Here is a 16938-nt window from a genome sequence, read left to right as displayed (position 1 = left end):
ACATAAGATTGGCTTCTATACATAGGCTGATAGTATATACATACAGTGATGCTAGACACAGGAGCATCTGTACATAAATCACAAACATGAGAAAATCTGCAGATGCTGGAAATCCTATTCCAGGTGCTAACTTTATTATACATAATGCTAAAGATGCCATTGCTCGTCTAAGTCCTGAGATTTAAACCAGGTCAAATAGAGCAGGTATCAGTGGAGGAAGTGATTACACGTCATTGAAAAATGTGAAGGCTTTCGAAAAATAAACAAGCAGGAAATGATAATGGAAGGTTAGAGGGAACTGAATTCTAATCATGTGGGTGGAATATTTGAGTTGTTCTTACTACCCAGTGTGTAAAGCGTCCAACAGAGAGGGGTCTTCTGTTTGATCTGGTAATGGACTAAAATGGATAAGGGATGGAGGTGTATAATCACATCCAAGCAACAGCATTTAAAGATTCAGAGAGAATGTGGAGGATTTAAGATAAAGACCAAAGCAGTGTGTGGGATATAGCTGTTTTTGAAGATATGAGAATAGAAGCATTGGAAATAATTACTGAGAAAAGATGAACTCGATCAATGCTGAACGACCTTTAAGATGATTATCAGTTGAGTCCAGGAGAAACAGAAATACATTTATAAATAAGCCAGTGAGTGATGGTGCATTATGAGCAAATTAAATGAAGGGAAAGGTGCATTCCCCAAGTATATGGATAACAAAAGAGAAAGTAGAATTAAGGAAGAAATATAAAGGGCGGTAAAGGAACAGATTAGTTTTCCTATGGGATGCAAATTGCCAACTCGTATACAGACAGCAAGATGGACGAGATATTAATTCCAAAACATCTGTGTATCATGGAGAGTCACATGACATAGGAAAGGCTCAAATAAGATAAGACATTTAAGATAAAGAAAAAGATGGCTAAATAGATTGTAAGCGAGGATAAAGCAGTTGGTGTAGATAGATTATATCAAGGGATATTAAGAGCTCAGGGAAGACACGAAAAGAGACATTATCATATACACCAGAAAGGAATTATTGTCAGTACGCTGATAGCCAGCCAGCATGATAGCAGGAAGGTTGATAAAACCTTACTAATCAGCATGATAATAAATTTATTGGTGTATTTGATGGAGGTAGCTTATATATTTCAAAAATGATGGCATTTTCATTTTCAAGACATTAATAACAGATCGATTCAGAATCAGGTTTATTATCATCAGTATATGTCATGAAATTTGTTAACTTGCCAGGAGCAGCACAATGCAATACTTGATAAATGTAGAAAAAAATAAATCAATTACAGTAAGTATACATTTATATTACATACTTAAAACTAGAGCAAAAACAGAAAAAAATTGGTGAAGCATATACATGAAAGCAAAACAAACTAGAAGATTGATGCAAGATAGCACTAATAATATTCCTGGGCAACGATTTTATTTCGGAACTGTTGCTTCCTCAGAATTTTTTTTGGTTAGGATAGACTGCTTGAAGCTGGACACAAATATAATTTCAGTGTATTTGTATCACATAGGAATTTGGAGAAAGAAGGAGTCAGCTTTTATTGAGTATATGCATTGAATTGCATAACAGTGCTGACTCTTTGCAATAGTTCAACTAAGCTAAAAATGTTTTGCTGATGATTTTCATTTGTACTTGGTGTCTAAGGCTTCTCGCTCAAGTGTCCAACAATAATCAGCCAACATTGTTGGGTTCCAGTTGCCCTGACACTGTTTCTTCATGACCGTAATGTCCTTTCACCATGCTCATCACTGACAGTGCCAAGATTTGCAGGGAAGAAGTCTAAATCGGAATGTAAAAAATGAATCTTTAGAGACACGTTGCACTTTATGGTTTTGTATGCTTGCAGCATGTTGACAACTAGCTGCACGTAGTTTGGTGCTCTGTAGTTGCCAAGAAAATTTTAAACAACATCCTTGAATGTCTTCCATGCGATCTTCTCCGGTCTCACTAGAAATTCTTTGAATTGCCTGTCATTGATGACCTGTTTGATTGTGGACCAGCAAAATTGCCCTCCTTAATCTTGGCATCAGTTATCTGACTTGAATTGTGAATTGAAATAGCAAATATAGGCAATTTCAAAAACAAGGTGCATGTTAAGAAAATTTCATGGCGTTTTTCATGATCAACAGCCTAAAATCCACAAGATACCCCCAAAAGTATTCAGGAATTAAAATCTTTATTGTCCAGTGTAAATGGCTGCAAATTGAAAATAAACAATTTCTGCATGGTTTCCTTTCTTGACCAATTTTAATAGATTTCTCAAAAATGCAACTTGGAAAGTAATCAACAATATTTAAGTAATTGTCTTGTGTCTGGATTTTCAGAAGACCACTAAGGTGGATTTAATTGTCAGAATATTTGCTGGCCATTCAACAGAAATCACAGAGTAGTAATTAAAGGCTATTAACTAGCATGTGAAAATGATGGCCATGATATTTCACAAGGAGCTTTTTGCTGCGAACCCTATTATTCTCTTAAGTCCAAATCACTATTTGTAAAAGTGATTTGCACTTGAGAATGAGAAGTACAAAATTAGAATGTTTAGTTGGTGCTGAAGAAGGCTGCAACAAGATGTACAGGACTTGTATAATGTACCATGAAATTGCCAATTTAACTCCAACATAGATAAATGGCAAGTAGTACATTTCGGCAGGAAGATTAACTAAGTAGACATTCAGGGCCGAGAAAGACAGATGGGCAATCAACTGAAGTAATGTTGTGGGTTAGTGGAAAAAAATAACAAAGCATGGGGTTAATTTCCAGAGGGATAAATTTGAAAGGTTGAGAAATTCTGCTGAAGTTGTACAGGGTATTAATTAAATCTGAATCACTGACTTGGATGACATGAAATTTGTTATTTTGTGGCAGCAGTACAGTACAATACAAAATTGTTATAAATTACAAAGTTCAAATCAAAAGGAATAGTGAGGTAGTGTTCATGGACCATTCAGAATCAGATGGCAGAAGGGAAGAAATGGTTTGTGAATTGTTGAATGTGGATCTTCAAGCTCCTGTACCTCCTCCCTGATAGTAGTAAAAAGAAAGCATGTCCCAGGTGGTGAGGTTAGTGATGGATGCCTTCTTCTTGAGGCCCTTCCTCTTGAACATGTCCTCGAGTGTGGGGAGGGTTGTGCCCCGATGGAGCTGGCTGAGTCTGTAATGTTCTTGCATTCATGAGCGCCAGAGTTCCCGCAACAGGGTGTGGTACAACCAGTCAGAATGCTCTCCAGGAGAAGTTGAACTTGCTGTAAAAGTTTCAGGGAACAGACAGGCATCAACTGGACAGGTTCCAAAAAAAAAAAATTACAAACATTCTACAGATATGGAAAAAAAGTTTTATCAGGAAAAGACAATAGGTTGAGCCATTTTCCACCAACAGAGGACTGAAGTGTGAGACGATATCGGTCTTGAAGATGGTATCATGATTTGAAGCATATCACTTCTGGCAAACAGTGTGTTCATTAGAAAGCAGAAAATGCTTAGCAAAAAAAAATCTATTCCATTTACCATACTAGTCATCTTGTTTTTGACTGACGACAGTTTCTGTCAAATTGTCAGTAAAATAGACCCAAACAGGTGATTGTTTATCATTCTGGATACTGCATGACTATTTCCTGCTTTGGAGATTATTTACCTACAGGAGTCTGCAGGCAGATAGTCTTTTCAAGCAGTGATGAGATGAGATCAGGGATATTTATTAATTGTTTTCTCTCCCTAACATTAAATTAATTTAATTCTGAACTATTAGCAGATTGATTTGTCAGCTTCTTTCGGCATTCAAAAATTAAATGGATTATGCCCTGTGGCACAAATTAAGGTCGGTCTTTACTTTCACAAACAGATGATGTGAGTAAATTATTGATGCTGTGAGGGTCAGCAGGGAAGACACTATGAAACCAAATATATACGGAGTAATATTAGCTTAGGTTCTGTCACAATGAGCTGAGATAAATAGAGATATAGTAGAGACATTGGCAGTTGTGATTTATTAATAGGCACATTTAGCAGCACTTGTGCAGTGACTGTTTCTACCACTAAGACCATAAGACATGGGAGAAGAATTAAGCCATTTAGCCCATTGAGTCTGCTCCGCCATTCAAGCATGGCTGATTTATTTTCCCTCTCAATCCCATTTTCCTGCCTTCTCCCCATTTCTGTTGACATCCTTACTAATCAGGAGCTTATTAACCTTTGCTTTAAGTATGCACAATGCAATGTTCCCTCTAAGTTATAAGACCAGTGTGTGCAAAAATCTTGTGCTGTGCAATTTTTTGCCTAGTGACAACATGCGTGCACTGAATAATTTCTTCAATAAAAACAGTATAAATAAGCCAGTTCTAAAATCTGCAAACAAATCATCGCCAACTCTATGTTGTCAAACTGTGCACAGCAGAAAACAAAAGGACATATAATTATCATGTCAACAAGGTAGAGGGTGATACCCTGTTGTGAATGAATGAATGAAATTAGTTTATTTCAGTCAGTACAAACATAACAAAAAGCATAATTTACAACGATGATTTCATAGGACAAAATTGCAACAAAAAACATAGATATTCTTTAAAACAGACCAAAAGGGTGTCTCTTACTTATTACTTATACTTATTACCTCTTACTTATACAACAACATATTTGGTGTCAATCATCACATCAAAAAAAAATTCATAATCTTTAAACACACAATCCAATTCCAAATATCATTTATTTACATTACTCCCATTCATTTTAAATCATGTATTTTATATTTGCTCATTAAATAATTTTTTAAACTTAAGTGTGGTGCATGTTTTTAAATTCTCACTACAACTGTTCCATAGATTCACCCCTCTGACTGAAATACAATGATTTTTTACATTTGTTCTTATCCTTTGTTTTTGAAATATACATGTTCCTCTCAAATCACATTGACTTTCTCTCATTTTAAACAACCTTTGGTATCTGTCCATTTTTTACTTTATACATAATTTGTATTATTTTAAAATCTACGAAATCTCTGAATGTTGTGCAGAGTTTAAATTCCTTTGTGTGTTAGTAGTAAAAGATGTGTACGCACCCACACCATAGAGGGAAAATTGGCCCAATAACTTGGCCTCCACAGCCATCCGTGGAAATGAATTCCACCGATTTACTGCCATCTGGCTAAAGGAATTCCTCCTAGTCTTTGTTCAGAATCCTTTGTGTTCTAAGGCTGTGCCCATTGGTTCTAGACTCTCGCAGTGCTGGAACCATCCTCTCCACGCTCACTCTATCTAGAACTTTCAATATTCAGTAGGTTTCAATCATACACCCTCATTCTTCTAAACTCCATGAAGTACAGCCCCAGAGCCATCAAATGCATCTCATACATTAACTCCTTTATTCCTGGGACCATTCTCCTCTGTATCATCTCTAATACCAGCTTATCTTTTCTTGGATATGGGGCCTAAAAGTGTGCACATACTCCAAATGCAATCTGACCAATGCAGTGGCTAGACATGGCCACAACAGGGAGTTTGGTGAAGATGAGATCAAGTAGAGTTATACTTCTGTGTTAAATTATTTACTGACTATCACAGACCCAATATAGCAGCTGTTTTTTTCAGTACTCAGGCAGCATGGCCCTATCAAGCTATTTTTATTGGTGAACATTGAATCCTTAACAGCATTTTGTTAGTGCCCTTTCCAGTTTTGGTGCTGCTTTCAAGTATTGTTCAACGTAAAAGAGTGTTGCTTCATTCAACCATGCGAGGAAGGTGAATGGTAATCAGAAAGAGGTTTCCCACCCCATGTTTGAGATGGGTAGGTTTTTAGATTTTAAAGGCATTGAGTGATTATGGGTTAATGCAGGAAAATGGGTTTGAGCTATACACACTTCAAGTAATAGGACGTGAAATTCTTGTACCCCAATTCGACCTCTCTATTCTGACTTTTCCTCCTATAACTGCAGATCCTGGCATCTCTTCTTCTCTCCCTACCACTCCAACCCCTCCCCTGCTAACAAAAAGGTCAGCTCTACTTCCAGTTTCCTGTGCAAGCTACTCTTCTACTCCAAATGCTACTTATTCTTCCTTCAACTCTGGATGATTTTAGATGCAGCTTATCATGGCAACCACTGTAGAGTGCTTGCCAATTCCTCCCTCTTTCTGTAATCTCTCTTACAATCCAAAAATCACATCTGTAACAGTCTCATTGATGTAGCCTTCCCTTTTGAATATACCACCTCCATCCTGTTTGTCGTAAATCCGAATACTTAAGGGTGTAAAGATTGAGATGATCAGGAGCCTAAGTCTGTCTTATCAATATTTCCTCTGATGCTCACAGTTACGAAGTTGAGGACGGGACTAGTAATTTGTTTGATTTGATGACGGGTAACTTTTGTAGCATAGCAAAGATCCAGAATAAAAGCGAGCATTGTGTGTAAGTAAGTAAATGAATAAATATTTTTCTTTCCATTCTACAGCCTGTTGGAAAGGTTCAACAATGACACTGGATTTCCCACTACAACTTGAGAGAGAAGTTTTAGTTCATTTTTTTGTTCAATTTTTGGTTAATCAAGAGTTATGCACTTAAACTGAATGCATCTAATTACAGAAGGGCTACTGATTGCTGTCAGACCAGCATGATGAAAATGGTCCCGGATATCTCCACATAATACAATAATAGCTTTACTACTCTGGCATCATGCCTGGAGCATGCTATCAAGTCCAAATGTCTTTTTGTGCACTCAAGTAATCATTTTGTAACTGCAGTTTGGGTTACGCCAGTTCTCCTTTCTTTTATCTGAGAGTATATTGGAAATTTGCTCATCCACTAAAAACGGAGAAAGAAATCTCTTGTACTTTGGTATGCTAGAGTACCTTAAGTCTAACATGAGAAACCACATCATGTGACAAACAGACCAAACAAGAAGTATCTGACTGTTAGAGAAAACAGCATATGATAACAATTATTTTTTTCTGCTTTGCAGTCTAGCTTGAATTTATTTTGACGAACATGGTACACAATAACCAAGCATGCAAATTTGATAGAAGGAAAATTAAACTAGCTAACGGAATTTCAAACAATTAAATAAAACCGCTCGGTTTTTTAAAATTGCTACTAAGGTTCCCAACGTTGATTTATAGATGTGCAGTACTTTAATGGTGAAGATTCAGACTTAGTATTCTGTGGCCTCAGAATGGGTACAACGGAGTTACTCAGGCCAACACTGCTGAACTATATTGGGGGCTTGATAATGAATAATCACTCTGATAACAATATCAGGAAGAGCTTTGGAAGAAAATGAATGTAACTTGCAAGTGTGTTACTCACTGTGTTTTGGAAGTTCAATGTTCAAAGTAAATTTATTTTTAAAGTATGTATATGTCACCAAATACTACCTTGACATTTGCTTTCATTCAGGCATTCACAGTTGAATAAAGAAAATGATCCCAGGTACAATGTTCCCTCTAATGTGTGCACCGTGTGTGTGCACACCCATCTTTTGCTACTAGTGCCCAAAGGAATTTACACTGCGCACAGAAGGATGTCACGATCTACCTTGTTGGCATGTTAAGTATATTTCATGATCTTACACAACCACATTTCCATTTCGGGTTTCTGATACGGGCGGTGTTGACAATGTGGAGTTTGCGATGATTTGTCCGCAGATTTTAGAACTGGCTTGTTTATACTGTTTTTAGTGAAGAAATTATTCAGTGCGCACGTGTTGTTGTCACTGAGCAAAAACCTGCAGAGCAGAAAATTTTTGCGCACACTGGTAATTGCAAATTAGAGGGAATGTTGCCCTGGCAACTGTGATGACCAAGAATTTCATGTTGTATCTTGCTCATCTTCTCTGATACTAAATGGAATAATTGAAATACCGTAGAATCAATGAAAAATGACAGAGTTAATGTGCAAAGGAAAACAATCTGCAAGTACAAAAATAAATATATTTTTTGTGGGTTTAAGAACCTAGTGGTTGTAAGATAGTAATTGTTCTTCAACCTAGTGGTGTGGGAATTCAGGCTTCTGTACCTCCTCCTAGATGGTACCAGCGAGAAGAGAGATGACAGGAGGGTGGGTATCTTTGATGCTAGATGCCACCTTTGTGAGGCAGTGCCTCCTCCTTCCCTTTCTCTTCTACTCCACTCTCCTCTCCAGCTCTTTACCTTTCCTACCCACCTGGCTACCCCTATCATTTTTTAGCTATCCTCTTTCCCTTCCTGCCAGCTTTTCACTCTGGCATCTTCCCCCACTCTTTCCAGCCCTAAAGAAGGGTCTCAGCCTAAAGTATCGACTGCTTATTCAATTCCATAGAAGCTGCCTGACTTGCTGAATTCCTCCAGCAGTTTATCTGTGTTAGTTTGCATTTTCAGCATCTGTGCAAAATTCCTCGTGCTTATGATTTGCCTCCTATAGATGTTGTGTGAGGATGGGAAACACTAAAATGCTTTGTTTAATTTCATCCTTAGATCAAGTAAATAGTATAATAAGAATTCCTTATGAATACTGCATGATGTCATTATTGACAATTTCTTATAAATTGAATTTTTTTGACTATTTTCATTACAGTGAGATGAGATTGTATTAGAGCATTTGGAATAACAGCAACTTATGGCCATTCAGCCTATTGTACATATCTGTCTCAGTGATCTTTTTCCTCAGCATCCTTTTCCGGTAGTAATTCCATATTCCCAACCCTTATATTCTGTTCTGAATATACTCAGTCACTGATTCCCCACAACCCTGATGGGTTGAGACTTCCGAAGTTTCACTACCCTCTGTATAAAGGAACCTCTTCTTAACTTTGTGACCTCTGATCTTGGCATGCTAGCCAGAGAAAATGCCGTCCTTGAGTCTGCCGTGCCAAGAATTAGTTTAGTGTGGCCACCTCTGATTCTTCTCAACCCAGTTGTCCTTATGTCTTCTCCTAGCAGACAACCTCATCCATCCCCACCTCTGTACGTGGATTTTCAGGCATCCTCATGCAAATCCACATAAGGATTTGCTTATGTGGCAAGTCCTTATGCCACATAAGATTTTGTGGCACACCCGCCTGGTTGGGGAGTAAGCATACATGTTCATGATATCCCACATGCAGATTCACGAGGAGTATGTACAATTCTAGCAAGTTGTTTCCGCATTTGTATTCATCATCTCCTTCACTGAACTCCAGTAAGCCGTTTGCCTTTTTAATTGCCTGCTCTACCTGCTTGTTAACCTTCAGTTATTTGTAGACCAGGAGGCCCTGGTCCCTTTGGACACCAACACATCTTTAAGCATTTCAAAAATACTTCCTTTATTTCCAACTTGGATGACTTTCATATTTTTCACAGGATATTCCATCCTTATTCCTTTACTTAGCATTTATATCCTCTTAAAGTCTCTTTACATTCACCTCTCAACCCTCATTATCCCAGGCATTGTACCAATAGTAAACGTGGACTATGTCTGTGCGAACAGGAGGCACGAGGAGGTGTGGGCAGGTTGGCTGGTGAGCCCAGGGTTTAAGCCTGAAGTTTGGAGTCCCGTCGTTGGCTAGTCTGGGGGTCAGTACTGAAGATTAAAGTCCAAAGGTAAATTGGAAGTCCAGAATTCAAAGCCCCATGTCTGAATTCTGGAGACCTGAGCTGGGTTTGGAGGACCGTCCGTGTGTGGGGGCGGGTGGAAGGGTGGAGAGGGACTTGTTTTGCTGTTGTTTCGTTGCTTGTGTTCAGGTTTGTTGTGTCGTGTTCTCCTGAGCATCATAGGCATGCTACGTTGGTGCCAGAATGTGTGGCAACAGTTGCGGGCTGCTCCTAGCTCATCCTTTGATTCTGTTGGCTGTTAACGCTGGTGACACATTTCACTGTACGTTTCTGTGCACATGTGATAAATAAATCTGAATCTGACTGTGCAAGCAGATTATTTTTTATGGAAAGTGACCAGGTGGGGATGCTATACTGTTCCTTGTGGTATCTCAGCAATATCATGTCTCAGTTGGTTCCTTAAGGCGATTATAGCCGGGGATAAGTTTCCACTGCCTATTAAATGCTTCCAATATTGTGCGTCTCAAACAGCATTTGCAACCAAGTCCAGCTCCTGGCCTTCACGTGTGGCTTAGCTGCTAAGCCCTGCAGAACTGTTTCTGCCGACAGAAGGGGCATGGGAGGGTTACTAGCACCTTAAAACCAGTCACTGATTGCAAATGGGGCTCATCAGCTTATCTAAGAGAAAAACTCTGATTTCAAAAAGCAGCTTCCTTGCTCTTATACCCACTCATGGGGCAGGCTTGAGGAGTCACACCCGAGGGATGTATGGGGATTGCCCAAGTGAGGGGGTTGCATGGTGATGTATAACTAGGCAGAAGGTTTGTAGATATTTGCCCTTCTAGATCAGGGGTTCGGACCCTGGGGTCCATGGACCTCTCAGTTAATGGTAAGGAGGTTAGGAACCCCTGTTGCAAGCTGGTGTTGAAAGATGTTGATTGTTGAAAGACGTTGTTAGAATGAATGCACAGTGTCTCTTTTCTTCCCCAGTGAAAGGGAATCAAAAACTAGAAGGCATAGGTTTAAGATGAGAGAGGAAAAGTTTAAATGGGATCGGAAAGGGAACTTCTTCACACAGTCTGGTTCATATGCAGAGCGAGCTGCAAGAGAAAGTGATTGAGACAGGTACAATAGCAATATTTAAAAGTCATTTGGACAGGTACATCTGTAGGAAAGGTTCAGAGGGCCGTAGGTCAAATGCTGGCACTTGGGACTTGTTTAGATGGGTATTTTGTTTGGCATGGATGAGTCGGGCTGAAAGAGCCTGCTTCTGTTCTGTGGCTCTAATTTGGGAGAGGAACAGCCTTTCCCACCGTGTACGCCTCTTGAATCGCGCACCGTACAGCGGGTCACATGTTTGATGGAATTTTGCTCGTGAGATGGCCTCAAATGGCACAGTGTTGTTTAATGCACTTTCCCTCCCACTGACGAGCTTCTAGCCTTTCATTGCTTTTTGGTCACCGATGAGGGTTATGGTCCAAATAAATTGAACTCACCATCCTATCGGAGTCGGCAGCTGTAAATCCTGCCTTGCCTGGGTAGCTAATCCAGCCACAAAGGGTAAATTGAAGGAAGCATGGAAAGGCTGCGGTGGTGAGTTGGTTCCCTGCCCATGGAACTCCCTGAAAGCCTTCGACAGGAGGAAAAAGCACTTTAAACACACTACAAAACAAGGTATATGAATTATTTATACTGTAGGATTCTAATGAAGACCAATCAATCTGAAACATTGACTCTGTTCCTCTCTCCCTAGATGCTGCCTGTTGGATATTTTCTGATTTTTTTTTTGTCTTCAGCCCTATGCCTGGTTAGCAATGTTTTGCCTTTGTCTCTGATCCTGGGCCTATGTCTGGCTGGTGAGGCAGATTCCCCAGGCCCAGTATCTGTGAATCCATGAATTCTCTGGAGGTTGAAGAAGGCCTGTTCTGGGGTGATGCACCATCGATAACTCTCGGAGACAGGAAGTCAACGATAGGCTTTTATTAGCAGCAAAAGGGACATCTCGGAGACTGAGGGAGGAACAGTGCCCCAATTGCCTTTGTACAGGGGTCTGTGGGAGGAGCCACAGGAGCAGTCAGCAGAGGGGCGTGTCCAGACAGGTATACACATAGTTTACCACATTCACCCCCCCTTTGTTTTAAAAGAGAGTCCCCACGGGGCGAAGTTTCTTACAAGTATATTTACAGGTTAAGTCTATCAGGTGGTCGAGTCTGTCGCTGCGATCTACGTAGCACCAGTGGTGATTGCACCGGTGACGGTGGTTGTGCTGGCTCCGGCCTGACTTGAGGTGCCAGCCCGTTAGGCATCAGTAATCCCCCATGCGTGTGCGTGGCGCCCGGTATGGGAGTGTCGTGAGGAGTCTGTGTAGGGCTTGGTGTGCGCGGTGTCTCGTGGGTATATACATCGGTGGGTATGGGGTTCAGAGTTACCGTGGAGTGTTCGGGGTAGGGGTCTGGTGCTCCTGTGGGCGCCAGGCCGTGGACGGAGACCGTGTCCTCCTGCCCGTCAGGTAAGACCACGTAGGCATACTGGGGGTTCGCATGTAGTAGGTGAACCCTCTCGACCAGCCGGGAGTATTTATTGCTCCTCACATGTTTCCGGAGCAGCACTGGCCCTGGGGATGTCAGCCAAACTGGTAGGGTGGTCCCAGTGGCAGACTTCCTGGGAAAAGAAAAGAGTCGCTCATGAGGGGTGGCATTGGTGGACGTACATAACAGGGAGCGGATAGAGTGGAGTGCCTCGGGGAGGACCTCCTGCCAGCGAGAGACTGGCAATCCCTTTGACCTAAGGGCTAAGAGTGTGGCCTTCCACACAGTGGCATTCTCCCTCTCCACCTGTCCATTTCCCCGGGGATTATAGCTCGTGGTCCTACTAGTAGCAATGCCCCTAGCCAGCAGGTACTGGCACAGCTCATCACTCATAAAGGAGGACCCCCTATCACTGTGGATATAGCAGGGATATCTGAACAGAGTGAAGAGCTGGCGCAGGGCTTTTATGATGGACGTGGCAGTGGTATCGGGGCAGGGGATGGCAAAGGGGAACCACGAGTACTCGTCGATATTGTTGAGAAAGTAGACATTGCGGTCGGTGGAGGGAAGGGGGCCCTTAAAGTTGACACTCAGTTGCTCAAAGGAGCGGGTGGCCTTGATAAGTTGTGCCTTTTCAGGACGGTAGAAGTGCGGTTTGCACTCAGCGCAGACTTGGCAGTCCCTGGTCATCGTCCTGATTTCCTCAAGGGAGTAAGGCATGTTCCGGGCTTTCACAAAATAGTAAAGCCGGGTGACCCCTGGGTGGCAAAGATCTGCATGGAGGGCGTATAGCTGGTCGAGCTGTGTGCTGGCACACGCTCCCCGGGATAGAGCATCAGGGGGCTCATTGAGCCTTCCAGGCCGGTACAGGATGTCATAGTTGTAGGTGGAGAGTTCTGTTCTCCACCGCAAAATTTTATTATTTTTGATTTTGCCCCGCTGTTGGTTGCTGAACATGAACGCAACTGAGCACTGGTCAGTCAGCAAGGTGAACCTTTTGCCGGCAAGATACTGCCTTCAATGCCTAATAGCTTCCACTATGGCCTGGGCTTCTTTCTCCACCGTGGAGTGCCGAATTTCAGAGCCTTGAAGGGTACGAGAGAACAATGCTACTGGCCTGCCTGCCTGATTGAGGGTAGCAACCAGCACGAAGTGGGAGGAGTCACTCTCTACTTGGAAGGGAATGGTCTCGTCCACCGCATGCATCATTGCTTTGGCAATGTCCCCTTTAATGCAGCTGAAGGCTGCGTGGGCCTCAGCAGAGAGGGGAAAAGTGGTAGACTTGACCAGCGGGCGGGCCTTGTCTGCGTAGTGAGGGACCCATTGGGCGTAATAGGAAAGCAAGACCAGGCTCCGTCTGAGGGCTCTGAGGGTGGTGGGAAGAAGGAGTTCCAACAGAGGGCGCATACGGTCGGGCTCAGGGCCAATGACCCCGTTTTCCACGACATACCCAAGGATAGCGAGTCAGGTGGTTCCGAACACACACTTGTCCCTGTTATAAGTCAGGTTAAGAGCTTTGGCTGCTTGGAAAAATCGTTGGAGGTGGAGTCGTGATACTGCCAGTCGTGATTGCAGATGGTGATGTTATCCAGATATGGGAACGTGGCCTTCAGTTGGCACTGGTCCACCATCCGGTCCATTTCCCTCTGGAAGACAGAGACACCATTCGTGATACCGAAGGGGACACGCGGGAAGTGATAGAGCCTGCCGCCCGCCTCGAAGGCAGTGTAGGGGCGGTCCTCTGGGCAGATGGGGAACTGGTGATAAGCGGATTTTAGGTCTATGGTCGAGTACACCTTGTACTGAGTTATCTGATTGACCATATCCGCGATGCGGGGTAGGGAGTACGCTGTGTGAACCTATTGATGGTCTGGCAATAGTCTACGACCATCCTATTTTTCTGCCCTGTCCGAACAACAACCACCTGGACCCTCCAAGGACTTGTGCTTGGCTCAATGATCCCCTCCCCGAGCAGCCGCTGCACCTCTGAATGAAGGCCTTGTCCCCTGCGCTGTACCTCCTGCTTTTAGTCGCCACTGGTTTACAGTCGGGGGTCAGGTTGGCGAAGAGCAGTGGGGGAGGGATCTTGAGGGTGGAGAGGCTGCAAGTGGTGTCAGTGGCGCGGCTGTCGGCATGATGCTGGGTGGGATGTGTGGGTCGGTGTGTGTGTGTGTGGTCAGTAGCGGGGTATATGACGAAGTCCCACAAAACTGAGGATTCCTGACAGTGAATGGTGGGAGGGGCCTGTCATATGCCATAGTCACACTTTCGAGGTGGCTCTGGAAGTCCAGCCCCAATAGCACAGGGGCACACAGTTGAGGCATGACCAGTAGCGCAAAGTCCCGATATTCTGTGCCCTGCACCACCAATGTCACTACACAACCCCCCCGGATGTCTGTGGAATATGACCCAGAAGCCAAGGTGACCCTCTGGCTTACCGGCCGTGTCACGAGTCCGCAGCGTTGCACCGTGTCCGGGTGAATAAAACTCTCAGTGCTGCCCGTGTCAAACAGGCAGCTAGTCCTGTGCCCCTCCACCAGGATGTCCATCATTGACCTTGCAAGCTGGTGTGGAGTGCTTTGGACGAGGGTCACGGAGGCTGGAGTTGCATCGCCGTCTTGGTGCCCAGTAAGCACCCGTGGGTCGGAGGCGGGACGAGGTGGCGCCGACAAAGATGGCTGCCCCCATGCCTCACACACGGCGGGCAGGCAAGATGGCGGCGACCAAGATGGCGACCCCCATGCCTCGCACACTGTGCTGCTCGACCCCACTCGTGGTTTGGGCTTACAGGCCTTGGCGCAGTGGCCCTTCTTTCCGCAGCTGGAGCAGGTAGCTTCTCGGGCCAGGCAGCGTTGTCGGGGGTGCTTTTTGAGTCCGCAGAAGTAACACTACGCGGATTTGCGACTGGCAGCAGCCGTGGTCGACTCACTGGTGGGTTGCGGGGTCTGCAGCATCCATGAGGCCGGCGGGAGATCGCGCGCCTGGACAGCGTCAGCATCGTGCAGAGTGGCCTCCAGCATGTCGGCCAGCTTGATCGCCAACTGTAAGGTAAGATCGGCGCGTTCCAGCAGCCACTGGCGCACGTACACTGACCTGATCCCCGTAACGAAGGCGTCTCTTACTAGCAGCTCTACATGCTGTTCCACCATCAGTCCCCTGCAGTCGCAGGCCCGCACGAGTGTCTGTAGGGCCCGGACAAACGCAGCGCTCGACTCTCCGGCCCGCTGCCGCCGTGTTGCTAAGCGATGTCTTGCATAGACGGTGTTCACCGGCCGCCGGTATTGTCTTTTGAGGGCATCCATCACACCCTGGTAGTCCGTTTGGTCTCTGATCATGGAGTAGACCCTTGCACTGACTCTGGAGAGGAGAACCCTGCGCTTTGTGGCAGGGTCGGTCACATGAATCTCCTCCAGGTACGATTCGAAGCATGCTAGCCAGAGTTCAAAAGTGTCACCGGCTTCCTGGGATTGAGGGTCGAGATACAATCTGTCGGGTCGTAAAATGCTCTCCACGTTTTAAAATTGCTGCTAATAAAATTGATGCACCATCGATAACTCTCGGAGACTGGAAGTGAACGATAGGCTTTTATTAACAGCAAAAGGGAGCACGACATCTCGGAGACTGAGGAGGGAGCAGTGCCCCAATCGCCTTCATACAGGGGTCTGTGGGAGGAGCCACAGGAGCAGTTAGCAGAGGGGCATGTCCAGACAGGTATACATTGTTTACCACATGGGGTTAGAGCATTGTGCATTTGTACAGGTGTGGAGAATGGGGCTTATTTTACTGTTGTTGCTGGCTCACTTGGTGTATCCGATGTTGTTCTGCCAAGCATTGTGGGCATGCTATTTTGGCAACATTTGTTGGCTGCCCCTGGTGCATGCCTGGGTTTGTTAGCTGATAATGCAAACGGTGCATTTCACTGTGTTTCGATGTACATGAGATAAATACATCTGGGTCTATTGATAAGTTTGATGTTAATTGGGAATCAGTTTGAAACGAACATATCATTCTTTGCAAATTCAGTTATTCTTTTACCCAGGCTAATGATAAACAGGTATCTGGACTAGTGCAAAAAATGACTTCTTAAAGGTTAACTTTCTAGTTCCTTCATTCTAAGTAGCTGAAGTTGCTGATCTCTGTTATGGATTTTCTTATATGAAGCTGAGTAGGCGTTTTCTCAAAACGAACTATAGCCAAATGTCATGGCCTATTTAGTTATGGGTACATTGACAACTGTTTGCTTGTTTTTAATAGTACCTTTAATACGGTTCAAGATTGCAAGGCATTTCAGCAGAACGTTACTGAGCAAAATTTGACAATAGGCCATTTATGTCAGCTGACCTGACTGTAAGGATGTAGAAGTGTCATCGCAGTGGACCTTGTTGCAAGTATAGCAGGAACATTCCCGCTGGGTTCTTGTGGATTTTCCGTCATGCAGTAAAATCACAGCTAATCTAATTTTGCTCTCGCCCCCTCTTTCCCATTCTCATTGTCCTTCTTTTAAAGTCCAAAGTCTATCCATTCCGTGCTCAAGTATACTTAATGACTCGACCTCCTCTGCTGTTGGGGAACAATGAATCCAAAATATTTTGACCAACCGAGAAAAGAAATTACCCCTCATCTGTCATAATTCCCTGTTCTGGGGTGATGCACCATAATCCTAGATTCTTACACCAGTCTCTATCATGTCAAACCTACCGGATATTTTAAGTTTCAGTAATGTCACTGTTCATTCTAAACTGCAAGTGCATGTCTTGTTCACGTAGTCTCATTTCATAAGAAGCCTCTTCAGAGCTGGAACCTTCTCTGTACTGTGTTGAAGTCAGTTATATCCTTCCTAGTATGTAGGTAGTATTCCAGATGCCGTCTTGTAAGATTTGTACAATGGAGCAAT

The 16938-nt window shown here is 43.6% G+C and overlaps 1 protein-coding gene across 6 annotated transcripts in view; it reads left to right on the top strand.

Moving 5' to 3' along the window:
• Window positions 1–16938, top strand: part of LOC140715349 (monocarboxylate transporter 12-like) — a 116860-nt gene that overhangs the window by 39163 nt on the left and 60759 nt on the right. Inside the window, exon 1 of one of the 6 annotated variants that reach the window (XM_073027410.1) lies at window positions 11311–11615. The exons of the other annotated variants lie outside the window; for them this stretch is intronic. The gene's annotated coding sequence lies outside the window, so the exon portion shown is untranslated. Of the gene's footprint in view, window positions 1–11310; window positions 11616–16938 lie in introns of those variants that run through there. 6 annotated transcript variants of the gene reach the window in all.

Source organism: Hemitrygon akajei, chromosome 23 (assembly GCF_048418815.1).
Source record: "Hemitrygon akajei chromosome 23, sHemAka1.3, whole genome shotgun sequence".
Classification (NCBI taxonomy): domain Eukaryota; kingdom Metazoa; phylum Chordata; class Chondrichthyes; order Myliobatiformes; family Dasyatidae; genus Hemitrygon; species Hemitrygon akajei.
Note: the sequence above shows the minus strand (reverse complement) of the source record. Positions and strands in the feature narration are given on the sequence as shown.